Genomic DNA, 14231 nt, shown 5'->3' with positions numbered 1-14231 from the left:
ATCTGACACTGGCTTTGCTCTGCAGGAGATCAGCTCTGACTGCCATATACTCTCTGCTGGAGTGTTTCTAGGTTATGCAGCTTCCAGGTGTTCCCAATCAGGCTTTCTGTTTGGGAGAGGCTGGGAGTTAAATCAGCAGTTGGCAGGGCTATGAATTAGCTCATCTGCCTAGTCTGGGCAAGGTAGATGGCTACAAGCCTAGTAAGCCTCTTTGTGTTCTTGACTCAAGCAAACATGTGCCCCAAGTTTCCTCCCCTAACAATGCCACTGGCTTTGCTTTACAAACAATCAGCTCTGCCTGCTGGACTCACCTGACTGTTGCTGGGCTACACAGCTTCCAAGTGTCCTGGCATAGCTTTCTGGTTGGGTGGGGCTGGGTGCTACACTCAATATTTGGCAGGGCTATGACTCAGCTCTTCTGCTTGCAGGGTTTTGGGGGTCAGCAGACCAGGCTTCAGTGCAGGCAAATCTCTTCAACTGAGATCCCAAATGAGGCAGACCTGTGCCCTGCTGAGTTCTCTGGTCAGAATGTATCACTGCTTTGGCTCTGCGTATCAGCAAAGCCTCTAGTTGAAACTACTGTTTGGGTGCTGTAGGTAGGAACTTGATCTGCCAAGATGTGAGTGCTGGTTGCAAGGCCCTCCCCCTTCTCCATCACAATCAGATTGCCAGTGGTCAAGCCCTGCAAATTCCCCTGCAATCCCTGTGCTGTGAGATCAGTGTGGGAGCTCCCAAGAAGTAGCCCACAACACTGGGGGAGCTGGATCTCCGCCCTGAGTTCTCTTTTTCCAGTGGAGGAACTGTATGCTCACAGGAGACCTCTTGGCATGGTGCTGCAGTGGTCTGGGAGAAGGGCAATGCAGTCAGTGTGTAACCACTCCTCTTACCCTTCTAATGCAGCCTATCTTGATCTCTACAGTGCAGGGGGCTGCTTCAGCCTCACCCCTGTATTCTAGGATTCTCTCAGCGTCTTGCCTATGAATAGTTGTTAGGTATTCTTATGATGGGGAACAAAGTCAGAAACGACATTTGTTGCCATCTTGGTGACATCAGTCTCCTATATGATCCTTTTATTGTTGAATTCAGTTTGCTAATAGTTTGTTGATGATTTTTGCATTTACATTCATCAGAGATATTGGCCTGTAATTTTCTCTTCTTGTAGTGTTTTTGTCTGGTTTTTGTATCAAGGTAATGCTGGTCTCGTAAAATGAGTTTGGAAGTGTTCCATCTACTTCTGTTTTTTGGAAGAGTTTGAGAAGGATTGCTATTCATTCTTCTTTAAATGTTTGGTAGAATTGACCAGTGAAGCCATCTGGTCCTGGACTTTTGTTTGTTGGGAGGTTTGTGATTACTGATTCAATTTCCTTACTAGTAATCCACCGTTCAGATTTTCTATTTCTTCATAATTCACTCTTGGTTGGTTGTATGTTTCTAGGAATTTATCCATTTCTTCTAGATTGTCCAATTTGTTGATGTATAGTTATTCATAGTAGTCTCTTATGATCCTTTGTATTTCCATGGTATCAGTTGTAATGTCCCCTCTTTCATTTCCATGTTACTTATTTGAGCCTTCTCTCTCTTTTTCTTGATGAATCTAGCTAAAGGTTTGTCTATTTGGTTTATCTTTTCAAAAACCAGCTCTTAGGGGCCAGCCGCATGGCCGAGTGGTTAAGTTCATGTGCTCTGCTGCGACGGCCCAGGGTTTTGCCGGTTCGAATCCCGGGTGTGAACATGGCACAGCTCATCAAGCCATGCTGAGGTGGTGTCCCATATAACACAACTAGAAGGACTCACAACTAAAAACATACAACTATGTACCGGGGGGCTTTGGGGAGAAAAAGGAAAAGTAAAATCTTTAAAAAAGAAAACCTGATTCTCAGTTTTGTTGATGTTTTCTATTGTCTTTTTAGTCTTTATTTCATTTCTTTCCACTTTGATCTTTGTTAGCTTCTTCCTTCTTCTAACTTTGGTCTTAATTTATTCTTCTTTTTCTAGTTCCTCAGGTGTAAAGTTAGATTGTTTATTTGAGATATTCCTTGGTTTCTTAATATAGATGTTTATTGTTATGAACTTCCTTCTTAGAACTGCTTTTGCTGCCTCCCAAAAGTTTTGGTATTTTCTATTTCCAACTTTATTTATTTTAAAGTATTTTTTTTATTTCTCTTTTGATTTCTTCCCTGATCCATTGGTTGTTCAGCAGCACGTTGTTGAATCTCCACATATTTGTGAATTTTCCAGTTTTCTTCATGTAATTGATTTCTAGTTTCACACCATTGTGGTCGGAAAAGATGCTTAATATGATTTCAGTCTTCTTAAATTCATTAAGACTTGTTTTGTGGCCTAATATATGACCTATCCTGGAGAATATTCCGTGTGTGCTTAAGTAGAATGTGTATTCTATTGCTTTTGGATAGAATGTTATGCATATATCTGTTAAGTCTGTCTGGTCTAATGTGTTATTTTAAGACCAATGCCTTTTTATTGATTTTTCTCACTGGGAGATCTATCCATTGACGAAAGTAGAGTATTGAAGTCCTCTACTGTTATTGTATTGTTGTCTATTTCTCTATGTCTGTTAATATTTGCTTTAAATATTTAGATGTTTCTATGTTGAGTGCAGAAATATTTACAAATGTTGTATCTTGTTGGATTCACCCCTTTTCATTATATAATGACCTTCTTTGTCTCTTTTTACAGTCTTTGTCTTAAAGTCTAATTTGTCTTATATAGGTATAGCTTCCCCAGCTTTCTTTTGGTTTTTGCTTGCTTGGAATATCTTTTTCTGTCCCTGCACTTTTAAACTGTGTGTGTTTCCTTACATCTGAATTGAATCTTTTGTAGGCAGTGTCTAGATGGGTCTTATTTTTTATCCATTCAACCACTCATCTTTGGAATGGAGAATTTAGTCTATTTACACTTAAAGTAATTATTGATATGTATGTACTTATTGCTATTTTGTTAATTGCTTTCTGGTCATTTTGTAATTCCTTCGTTCTTTTCTTCTTCACTTGCTCTCTTCCCTTGTGATTTTTTTTAAAGCTACTCCTGATCAGTTTCCACATTATTTTTAAAAAAATTATGTTGTTGAAACATGACTGACAAACATTAATGTACAATTGAAATTTCACAAGATTGTAACCTATCAATAACTCAATAAAAAAAATTATGTTGTTGAGGATAATGGTTTAAAACATTGTAATTTCAGGTGTACATTATTATTTATCAGTTTCTGTGTAGACACATGATGCTCACCATCAATAGTCTAATTTTTATCTGACACCATATATATGTGCCCCTTTACCCCTTTCGCTCACCCCCCAACCCACTACCCCTCTGGTAACCACTAATCTGTTCTATTTATCCATGTATTTGTTTATTTTCCACATGTGATTGAAATCATGTGGTGTTTGTCTTTCTCTGTCTGGCTTATTTCACTTAACATAATACCCTCAAGGTCCATCCATGTTGTTGCAAATGTGATGACTTTATCTTTTTTATGGCTGAATAGTATTCCATTGTTTATATATACCATGTCTTCTTTATCCATTCATCAGTTGATGGACACTTGGGTTGCTTCCATGTCTTGGCTATTGTGAATAATGCTGCAATGAACATAGGGGTGCATAAATCATTTTGAATTGTTGTTTTCAAGTTCTGTGGATAAATACCCAGTAGTGGGATAGCTAGGTCATATGGTATTTCTATTTTAAGTTTTTGAGAAATCTCCATATTGTTTCCATGGTGGCTGCACCAGTTTGTATTCCCACTAGCAGTGAATGAGAGTTTTCTTTTCTCCATATCCTCTCCAACATATGTTATTTTTGTCTTTTCTTTGCCTTAATTATAGTCTGTCTGACAGGTGTAAGATGCTATGTCATTGTAGTTTTGATTTGCATTTCCCTAATAATTAGTAATGTTGAACTTCTTTTCATGTGCCTGCTGGACATCAGTATATCTTCTTTAGAGAAATGTCTGTTCATATCCTCTGCCCATTTTTTGATTGGGATCTTCATTTTTTGTTGTTGAGCTGTATGAGATCTTTATATATTTTGGACATTAACCCCTTGTCAGATATATGATTTGCAAATATTTTCTCCCAGTTCGTGGGTTGTCTTTTCATTTTGTTCCTGGTTTCCTTTGTCTTGCAGAAGCTTTTTAGTGTGATGTAGTCCCATTTGTTTGGGTTTTTTTTCTTTTGTTTCCCTTGTGTGAATAGACATGGTATTCAAAACGATGCTAAGACCAATGTCAAAGAGTGTATTGCCTATATTTTCTCTAGGAGTTCTATGGTTTTGGGTTTTACATTCAAGTCTTTAATCCACATTTAGTTAATTTTTGTGTATGGTGCAAAATAATGATCTCCTTTCATTCTTTTGCATGTGGCTGTCTAGTTTTTCCAACATCGTTTATTGAAGAGAATTTCCTTTCTCCATTGTATGTTCTTGGCTCCTTTGTTGAAGATTAGCTCTTCATAGATGTGTGGTTTTATTTCTGGGCTTTCAATTCTGTTCCATTGATCTGTGTGTCTGTTTTTGTGCCAGTACCATGCTGTTTTGATTACTATAGCTTTGTAGTGTATTTTGAAGTCCGTTAATATTTGTATTTTGAGGTCTGTTAATATTTGCTTTATACACTTTGATGTTCCTGTGTTAGGTGTTTATATATTCATAAGTGTTATGTCCTTTTGGTGGAATCTTCCTTTTATCATTATATACTGCCTCTCTTTGTCTCTCAATGCCTTTTTTATCTTGAAGTCTGCTTTGTCTTTTGCTTGCTTTCTTTTCGTTGCCATTTTCTTGCAGTATCATCTTCCATCCCTTCACTCTGAGCCTGTGTCTGTCTTTAAAGTTGAGATGTGTTTTCTGGAGGTGGCATATTGTTGGGTCTTATTTTTTAATCCATCCAACCACTCTGTGTCTTTTGATTGGAGAATTCAACCCATTTTCATTTAGAGTAATTGTTGATATATGGGGGCTTAATAGTGCCATTTTATCTCTTGTTTTCTGATTGTTCTATATTTCCCTTGTTTCTCTTCCCTTGTATTTCTGACTGCCACTTCAGTTTGGTGGTTTTCTGTGACGGTTTTCTCTGCTTTCTCTTTATTTATGATTTACGTCTCTGCTCTGATGTTTTATTTAATGGTTACCATGAGGTTTGTATAAAAGATCTTGTAGGTGAGATAGCCCATTTTCTGATAGCCTCTTTTCTCCATTAGCCTGAGCAGGTTCCATCCCTTTCCTCTTCCCCTTCTGAGTTATTGTTGTCACAAATTATTCTGTTTTGTATTTGTGACTAAATTGAAGTGTTTATAGTTATTTTTGATGCTTTCCTTCCTTTTATCTTTTATGTTATAATTGTTTGCTAGCCTGTTCTAATAAAGAGCTGCAATTTCCTGATTCTGTTTATTTATCTCCTTATTCAAGACTTTGTAAACCTTTGCCTTTTTGTTTCAGGTATGAGAGCATCCTTGATCATTTCTTATAAGGGATGCCTAGTGGCAATGAACTCCCTCAGCTTTCATTTATCTTGGAAAGCTCTTATTTCTTCATTGGATCTGGAGGGTAGTTTTGTTGGATAGGGTGTTTTTGGCTGAAAATTTTTGCCTTTCAATATTTTGAATATATCATTCCCTTTTCTCATAGCCTATAAGGTTTCTTCTGGGAAATCTGCTGGAAGCCTGATAGGGGTTCCTTTGTAGATTATTCTGTTCTACCTTGCTTCCCCTGGTATTTCTTCTTTGTCATTGACTTTTGCTAGTTTTACTATTGTATGCTTTGGTGATGGTCTTTTTGTGTTGATGTAATTAGGAGTTCTATTCATTTCATGTACTTGTAAGTCCACTTCTTTCCCTACATTTGGGAAGTTCTCAGCTATTATTTCTTTGAACAAGCTCTCTCCTCCTTTCTCTCTCTCTTGTCCCTCTGGAATACCTTATGTTGCATTTCTTAATTGAGCTGGATATTTCTTAAGGAATTTCTTCATTTCTTTAAAGTCTTAGTTCTCTCTCCTCCTCCACCCAAAGCATTTCTATATTTCTGTCCTCTAAATAACTGATTCTGTCCTCCATAACATCAACTCTGTTTTTTAAGGATTCTAGTTTTTTGGTTTTTTTTAATCACATTCATTGTGTTCATCTCCAGAATTTTTTTTTTTTTTATAGTTTCAATCTCTGGTGAAGTATTCTTTCTGCTCATTAACTTTGTTCCTGAGCTCACTGAACTGTCTTTCTAAGTTTTTTTTGTAACTCACTGAATTTCTTTGTGAAAATGATTTTGAGTTCTCTGTCATTTAGATGGTAAATTTCTGTGACTTCAGGATTGGTTTCTGAAGACTTGTCATTTTCCTTCTGCTCTGAACTATTACTGTAGTTTTTCATGGTATTTTGTGAACTGATCCTTTGCCAAGGCATTTGTAGTAGTATCAGGTGACAGATTCCACCTGCCACCTGTGTGGTGTGGGGACAGGAGCTGTGTTTTCTGAACTTGCTGTGTCTGCTGCCAGTAGGATTCCTCTGCATTTGCATGCTGGTGGGTCACACGTGCAAACACAGGAATTCTGGTGTAGGACTGCTGCTTTGGTGGAGGGCCAGCTGAGCTGGTGCATTAGGCAGGAGGGAAGAGGCACTTTCATTCATGCACATGGGCCCACTCTGTGCTTGCAGGTGGTTCACCTGAGCTGCTGTAGTTGGTGGGGGCTTCTTCATGGGGGCTGAGCCATGTCACTCAGTATGGAGTGTTGCCATGGGCAGGGCTGCTGGAGCACAGTGGGCACTGCTGCATGCTGGGCTGCAAATCCAAAAGTGAAAACGTTTGCACACAGGCCTGCCAGCCCACCTGCTTCCTCTTACAATAACTCTGGCTGCTGTATGACGACCCATGACCCTGATTGTTGCTGCTGGGGAGGGAGAGGGAGCCACTCACCACCTTCCACTGCTTTCTGGGGATCCAGTAACCCCATCTTGGATCTCTCAGACATCCTATTGTGCTTCATAGGGAATCCTCTGTTAGATAACGAATGTCCACTTAGTTGTAACTTGGGGGGAGACACTAAGGGAACAACTCACTCCGCCATGATGCTCTCTTCCTTTGTGATTTGATAATTTTTCTGTAGTGTTATGCTTAGATTCCTTTCTCTTTATCTTTTGTGCATTTACTATAGGTTTTTCTTTGTGTTTACCATGAGGCTTACATAAAATAATTTATATTTATAGCATTCTATTTTAAGTTGATAACTTTAGTTAGAGTACATTCTAAAGCTCTAGACTTTTACTTTTTCCTCACATTTTACCTTTTAAAAAAATTTTACTTTATTGAGGTCATAATCGTTTATAACATTGTGAAATTTCAGTTGTACATTATTCTTTGTCAGTCACCATGTAAACACATTTTTTCTTTTTGATGTCACAATGTACGTCTTTTTATCTTGTGAATTCATTAAGAAATTATTGTAGATATACAATCAAGTGTCACTTAATGACAGGGATATGCTCTGAGAAATGTGTCATTAGGTGATTTCATCATTGTGTGAACCACACAGAGTGTGCTTACACAAACCACACACCTAGGCTATATGGTAGGGCCTTTTGCTCCTAGGCTACAAACCTGTACAGCATGTTACTGTACTGAATACCATAGGCAATTGTAACACTGGTATTTGTTTATCTAAACATGTCTAAACATAGAAAATGTACAGTAAAAAATATGGTATAAAAGATAAATAGTACACCTGTATAGGACACTAATGAATGGAGCTTGCAGGACTGGCAGTTGCTCTGGGTGAGTCAGTGAGTGAGTGGTGAGTGAATTTGAAGGCCTAGAACATTATTGTACACTACTGTGGACTTTATCAACACTGTAAACTTAGGCTATACTAAATTCATAAAAAAATACTTTTCTTTCTTCATTACCACATTAAACTTAGCTTACTGTAACATTTTTACTTTATAAACTTTAAATTTTTTTAGCTTTTTGACTCTTTTGTAATAACACTTAGCTTAAAACACAAACATGTTGTACAGCTATACAAAAATATTTTTTCTTTATATCCTTATTCTATAAGATTTTTTCTATTTTCAAAATTTATTATTATTATTTTACTTTTTAAAAATTTTTGTTAAAAACTAGGATGCAAACAGACACATTAGCCTATGCTTACACAGAGTCAGGATCATCAATATCATGTCTTCCATCTCCACATCTTGTCCCACTGGAAGATTTTCAGGGGCAATAACACGAATGGAGCTGTCATCTCCTATGGTAACAATGCCTTCCTCTGGAATACCTCTGAAGGACCTGACTGAGGCTGTTCTTGGGATGTCCCTCTTTTCAGAAATGTGTCTATGGTGATTTGCTTCCTTTTTTCATCATAGATTTGCTTGTAAGAAGATAATGCACCGTGAACCTTCATCTCTATTGATGAAAACCTTTTTGGTGTTGGGGTCCATGTTTTCAAACTTTTTAAGGAGCTTGTTGAGGTCTGCAAAAGCTTCTGCTAAACCTTTCACTGTGAATTTTCTTGCGGGTTCTTCTTTTTCTTCTCCTGCAATTTCCTTTTCTCTTGCTTCTTCTTCACCTATACCTTCCTGTTCCAGTTCCAACAGCTCCTCATTAGTCCATTCTCAGGAACCGCCTCTAGAAGCTCCTCGGTGTCATTCTCATCCACACCCAGGTTAAAGCTGTTTGCCATCTCAACCACAGCTTTGTTGATTTTTGCAACCTCTTCATCCTTGGCAAGTCCCTTAACGTAATGGATGAACTTCTTGAGTGTCTTCTTCCAGATGCCATTCATGTACTCCCTGGTGACATCACCCCAAATCTAAGCAAGGTTCTTGATGCAGTCACAGATGTTGTAATCCTGCCAGAATTTTATCATCGTCTTCCTGCTGGGCAAAGTTCCTCCTCAGGTAGTAGATCTTAAAAGCTGCTATAACTCCTTGATCTGTTGGTTGGATCAAAAAGGTGGTGTTTGAAGGGAGAAACACTGATATTGGGGTGAAGATCACCAATAAAAGGATGTCCAGAAGCATTACCAACAATAAGCAAAATCTAAAAAGTTATGCTATTCTCCAAACAGCACTTCTCCCTTTTGCTGGCGTAGCAAGTCAGGAGGGCATCTTGGAAGAGAAGCTGGGTCATCCATGACTTCTTATTGTTCCTTTAGTACACTGTCAGTGTGTGCTTATTAATATGCTTGAAGGCCGTGGGGTTCTCACTATGCCAGATCACAAAGGGTTTCAATTTGTAGTCAACAACGTTGAGCTCAAGAAATACTGTTATCCTGTCCTTAAAAGCCTTGAAACCTGGCATTGATTTATGGATGAAAGTCCTTTCAGGCATCTGTTTCCAGAATAGGGAGATTTCATCCATATTGAATATTTGCTCTGGCAAGTAATTTTCCTTCACAATCAGTTTATCTGGAGTTTCCAAAGATTCCTTAGCTGCTTTCACATCAGCACTTGCAGAATCACCACTCACTTTCACATTATGTAATGAGTAACGATTCTTGGATTGTTTATACCACCCATGGCTAGCAATAAATTCAACATCATGGTTGGGTTCAACCTCTTTTTTCCAATATTGGAAATAAGCTTTTTGCTTTGGCCATGATTGTCATGATGCTGAGAAGGATACGCTTCTGTATCTGGTCTTCAATCCAAGTCATTAGACGTTTCGCCATGTCTGATATAGGCCCTTCTCAAATTTTTGTTAGCCTTGTTGCCTGCGATGAAGCAGATCCTTTGACAGCTTCCATCACCTTATTCTTGTTCTTGTTCTTCAAGATCATAGCTATGGTGGAATGGGACATGCCTGACTGGCAAACAATAACCATCACTGATTTTCCACCTTCTTAGTCCTTAATCACTTAAAATTTTGTTTCCAGGCTGGCTCAGTGGCGTAGTAGTTAAGTTGCTGCTCTCCACTTTGGCAGCCCAGGGTTCACAGGTGCGGGTCCTGGGCATGGACCTATGCACTACTCATCAAGCCATGCTGTGGCGATGTCCCACAAATAAAAAAAGAGCAAGAGTGGCACAGACGTTAGCTCAGCAACAATCTTCTGCAAGCAAAAAAGAGGAAGATTGGCAACAGATGTTAGCTCATGGCCAATCTTCTTCACCAAAAAAAAAAAATTTGTTTCGAGGTCAATCACTTGACTTGGCCTCTTAATGGCAACAGTGCAGTGGATTTTGTACACTTAGGGGCCATGGTGAATAGAACAACATGAGATTAAGTCAAGCACAAGAGAAAATGATACCATCAAGAGATATGGTAAATATGAGATGCATGAAACTGTAAAACATGGCATACTGTTTTACAGGAAATTTTTTGTAAGTAGAAAGACTATACTCTTTAATGATAAAAAGTATAGTGTAGTAAATATATAAGGAAGTAACATAGTCATTTATTATCATTATCAAGTATTTGTCGATGAAAATAATCCATATCCAATCTATAAATGAAAATTTGGGTGAGTTTATTCTGAGCCTAAATCTGAGGATTATAACCCGGGAGAGTCTTTCCACAAAGGAACAGAGCACTCCAAAGAAGTGGGGGTATAAGGGTGGTTATATACCCTCAAAGAGGATGTTTCACATAAGATTGAAATGTCCCTTTTACAATAGTTGCGAGACTGCTCTGTTGGCACAGCGATTGATGGAAATAGCAGGTAGGTCTGCTGTCTCGGTGAACACAGCAGGGTGGCAGTCTGTTGTCTCCAGCTGGGTGGTCACAGGTGAGCTGGGAGGTGAGTGCAGCAATCAGTTCCTAGCCTAAGGAAAAATGCTAATGTCGGGGGGGGGGGGGAGTTGCATCTTTAACTCAAGGGCCTTTGTTCTGGCCATAGGAAATGTCTAAGCAGATATGCAATGCGTGCTCAATAGCCAGTCAGGCCCTTTTGGAGGAAAAAAAGAAGTCAGGCTGAATTAGCTTTATACCAAATGGCTTCATCATATACTCCAATATATCCTATTGCTTGTCATTTTTATTTGTCATATTATATATACTGTACATGATTGTATATGCTATACTTTTTTATGCCTGGTGGTACAGTAGATTGTTTACACCAGCATCACCACAAACAGATGAGTAATGCATTTCAGGATGATGTTACAATGGCAATGACATCACTAGTTGACAGGAATTTTCTAGTTCCATTATAATCTTATGGGGCCGCTGTTGTATACGCAGTCCACTGTTGACCGAAATGTTATGTGGTGCGTGACTATAGTTATTTCTATTATGTTTGTCTTTTAACCTTCATGGTAGGTTTATAAGTAATTAATTCCCATCTTCACAATGTTAGATTATTTTGAATTTTAATAGGTGTTTAACTTTTACAGTGAGATTTATACTTTCATGTGTTTTCCTGTTACTAATTAGTGCCCTTTCATTTCCCCTTAAAGAAGCCCCTTTAACATTTCTTATAAGACAATCTAGTGGTGATGAACTCCTTTAGCTTTTGCTTGTCTGGAAAACTCTCTCTTTCCTTCAATTCTGAAGGACAACTTTGGCGGGTAAAATGTTCTTGATCTACACTTTTTTCCTTTCAGCACTTTGAAGATACATGCCACTCCCTTCTGGCTTGCAAAGTTTCTGCTGAAAATCTGATAGTCTTGTGGGGGTTTCCTTGTACAAAACAAGCTGTTTTTCTCTTCTGCTTTTAAGATTACCTCCTTGTCTTTAACTTTTGACACTTTAATTGTAATATTTCTTCATATGGATCTGAGTTCGTCTTTTTTGGAACTCTCTGAGATTTCTGGATCTGGATGTCTATTTCCTTTCCCAGATTAGGGAAGTTTTCAGCCATTATTTCTTCAAGTAAGTTTTCTGCCCCTTTCTCTTTTCCTTCTGGGAACCCTACAGTCTGAATGGTGATATGCTTGATGTTGTCCTTGTCCCATAATTCCTTCTAGCTATCTTCACTCTTTTCCATTCTGCTTTGTTCTTGCTGCTCTGATTACATGCTTTTCACTACTCCACCTTCTAGATCACTGATCCTTTCTTTCACTTCATCTAGTCTACTGTTGAACCCCTCAGATGTATTTTTCAGTGTGGTTATTATATTCTTCAGCTCTGTGACTTCTATTTGGTACTTTCTATCTCTGCTGAAATTCTCACTTTGTTCATATGTCGTTCTTCTGAGCTTGGTGAGCCTCTTTGAGACCATGATTTTGAACTCTTTATCAGGTTATCTGTGCTTCATTAAGGGCTTTTTCTGAGGTTTTAGCTTGTTCTTTCATTTGGAACATATTTCTTTGTTTCTTCATTTTCCTTGACTCTCTGTGTTCGTTTCTAAGCATTGGTTAAAACAGTCACCTCCCCCAGTCTTGAAGGAGTGGCCTCACGTGAACCTTATCAGTCAACCCTGCCCTGGCTCTTGGTTGTCCCTCAAACCTTTATGTTGGTCCAAGAAGCCTACCACGTTTTTTATGTGGTTTCTCCACAATTTTAAATGTTGTCTCAGTTTAGAAAAATACTGGGCAAGCCAAACAGAGCATCTCTATGTGCCAGTCGCAGTCTGTGGACTCCTTGTTTGCAAATCCTAAGGCTTATCGCTGTGAGGTTCTGATTAACCCACTTGATTCATAATGTGTAAGCTGCTAATAGTCTATGTGATAATTCTTTTTCACATTGAAGATCAGTGATAGCATGAGTTAAACTGAAGGTGGTATTAACTACATGCCTAACATACAATAGACTACCATCATTTAATGCCTAGTTTGTGACAGGTATGCTTTGCATGCGTTTTTCTTCTAATCTCTACAACCACCCTGCAAGAGAGAACTATTTATTCTTAGTGTCTCCCAGTAGTTGAGGGTGTGCCAAGACCTGTCAGTCCCCAAAGGAGAAGATCTCAGTCAGCACCTAGATTCAGGCTGATTGGAAGCCAGAGATTTGGGCAGCAGCTTTTAAAGTATGTAAATATACCTCTTTCAGGGAAAGAATGGGAGATGGGCTTTTCTATTGCTCCCTCTGCACCAAGCCCTGGGGAGATAGTTAAGAACTGTTTCTTAGTTTGCTTCTGTACCATTGAGGCTATGAACACAAGTCCTGCTGCCCACCAGAACCAGGCTGTCAAGGGATGTGTCCTCTGGCGGCAGCCACAAAAGCTGGGGCACCAGACGTGTATACTAGCTCCTCTCTTGGAGACACTGATGACCTGGGCCAGGGCAGATGGGGAGTGTGAAGATGGCACCTGCTTGTCTTTTGGCCTTTGGAGAGGATTGTAGTCAGCCCTTAGGTGTGTATTTAATTACAAGCTTGCCCCTCGGGTTGCAGCTGTAAAGATAAGCTAATAGGCTTCTTTCACAGAAAGGCTGGATGCCTCACTTTCTTGCCTCTCTGCTGTGCCCCGGGGTGTAGCTGGTGAAGAACTCTTTTTCCATTTGTTACAGTCCTGTGGGACCCACGAGTGTAAGCCCCGCTGCCTACTAGAGTCAGGTGACTGAGAAGTGTCCCCTGAGCAGCAGCCGCAGAAACCAGGGCCACAGGTGAGTGCACCAGCTCCTTTACCGCAGGTACCAGTGATCTGGAGTCAGGCAGAAGGAGAGTGCAAGATGGCACCCTCTGGCCTCCATCTTTGGAATCTTTCAGCAGGCCCCTAGATGTATGTTAAGTTAGGTGCCTGGCTCTCAGGCTGATGCTTCAAGAGAAGCAAACAGGGCTGTTGCACAGGAAGACTGGTTGGTTCAGTTGGCTGCCTCTGTGCTGGGTCCTGGGGTGGGTGAGTCTGCAGGTGTGAACCCTTTAAGAACCACTTCTTGGTTTGCCGTAGCTTTGTGGGTCTCGTGACCGTGAACCCTGTTGGTTTCAAAGCCAGATGTTTTGGAGGCTCATCTCTCTGGTGCAGTCCTCAACAGTTTGGCCTCTGTATGTGAGGTTCAAACCCTTTGCTCCCCAGGGAGCAGTCCCGGGTTGAGTCCCCTCCCGAGTGTGGGTCGCTGTGCTGAGGCTGGGCTTTAGCGAGAGATTGTGTCTTAGCTTCATTTATCCATTCCGATGTGGGTTTTTCTCATTCTTCTGATGTGTAGGAGTCGCTCAGCTAGTTTTTGGGTTTCTTTCAGAGGAAACTGTTCCATATATAGCTGTAGATTCTGTGTGTTTGTGGGAGGAGGTGAGTTTAGGATCCACCTACGTTGTCATCTTGAACCGGAGCTGATCATGTTTTCTCAATAACTCCCTGTGGTGAGTAGCTACCGTCTGTCCTTTTGGCCCACCCAGCATCTATTCCCTCTT

At 39.7% G+C, this 14231-nt stretch overlaps 1 long non-coding RNA gene across 1 annotated transcript in view; it reads left to right on the top strand.

Moving 5' to 3' along the window:
• Positions 1-13487, top strand: part of LOC139046275 (uncharacterized) — a 45790-nt gene extending 32303 nt beyond the window's left edge. Inside the window, exon 3 of the long non-coding RNA XR_011506120.1 lies at positions 13391-13487. This is a non-coding gene — a long non-coding RNA (uncharacterized lncRNA). The remainder of the gene's footprint in view (positions 1-13390) is intronic.
• Positions 13488-14231: the final 744 nt, after the last annotated feature.

The sequence above is a fragment of the Equus asinus genome, chromosome 9 (genome assembly GCF_041296235.1).
Source record: "Equus asinus isolate D_3611 breed Donkey chromosome 9, EquAss-T2T_v2, whole genome shotgun sequence".
Lineage (NCBI taxonomy): Eukaryota > Metazoa > Chordata > Mammalia > Perissodactyla > Equidae > Equus > Equus asinus.
Note: the sequence above shows the minus strand (reverse complement) of the source record. Positions and strands in the feature narration are given on the sequence as shown.